We start from the raw sequence: 1,227 nt of genomic DNA, 5'->3' as shown, positions 1-1,227 counted from the left end.
GAACAGGATCAGAGAAATAAGCAGGCATTTTCATAATGTGCCTTTTTCCAGTACCTTCCTCACCAGCTCCATCTTTAACATCACCACCAATGTCTTCCTTCCTCTCGACCCCTCATCCAGTTGGATCCCTGTTCCTATCAATTGTATCTTCTGTACCCAAATATCCACTTCTGTTTTCACTGCTACTGCCTTGAATATCACTGATGTTTTTGGATTCTATACTGAAGACAATAGAAATATGCAGAAAGCATGTAAGGCAAGGAAGTGACATAATCAGATATGAATTACAGAGCCATTATTCAGTCAGATATTCAGATGATAGATTGGAAGGGAGACCAGAGGCAAGGAGATGCATGAGGTAGGCATAAGTTAAATAAATAGCATGAATGCAGTTATTGAATATGGTGCCAGGCAAATGATGGAATTTTACCTATATAGGTTTTTGTTCCTGTTTGCCCTGTAGGAAAAAGCTTTCTTTCTACCGAATTACAAACTCATTTAACAGTCATTCAGTAAATATTTACTGAGCTCTTAACATGTGAGAGACATGATGCTGGGCTATGGCAACACAATAGTGGAGAGAACAAAATGCAAACATACCTCTAGGAAGTCAATGCTTTGTGTTGCTAACCTCGACATGAGTGAATGCTCTGAGATACTGTTTTACTAAAGAAATGAAGAATAAAAGAATAACCATGTATAGGTCACTGATTTGGGCATGAAGACACAGCACCAAGAGAGAAGAAGTAATGAAGACAAACTCCTCTATCTCACAGTCTTAACTAGGACTTCCCTCAGATAGAAAGGAAATAATTGGCCATTGGATACCATTAAATAGAGACATATATTCAGATTTTTTAGGTGTGCTGTCATCCAGCATAGAGTAAGCTCAAGAGTGAATATGATATAAGTTAGTTAAATCTGAATTTGAAAAAGAGAAGAGTAACAGACCCTCAGCTCTAAGGAAATGTAGGTAGAAGCCCAGGTGAGAGCTGTGTCCTCCAGGAAGGTCATGAGGATGAACAGGTATCCAGAGGGAAGCCAAGGATGACAGTGGATAAGGAATTATGCAAGAAAAACAACCAAGGTTAGGGTACTGTGAACAGCACTGGACTTGGAGGCACCATCCTAAATTTGATTCCCTGCTTTGCTCTGCATGATTTTGAGCACATGAGGCAATTCCTCTCAGCTTGTTTTCTCATCTTTAAAATGGATACAACACCTATC

The sequence above is a fragment of the Myotis davidii genome, unplaced genomic scaffold (assembly GCF_000327345.1).
Source record: "Myotis davidii unplaced genomic scaffold, ASM32734v1 scaffold168, whole genome shotgun sequence".
Taxonomy (NCBI): Eukaryota; Metazoa; Chordata; class Mammalia; order Chiroptera; family Vespertilionidae; genus Myotis; species Myotis davidii.
The sequence above is the reverse complement of the archived record's forward strand: the minus strand, read 5'-3'. Positions refer to the sequence as shown.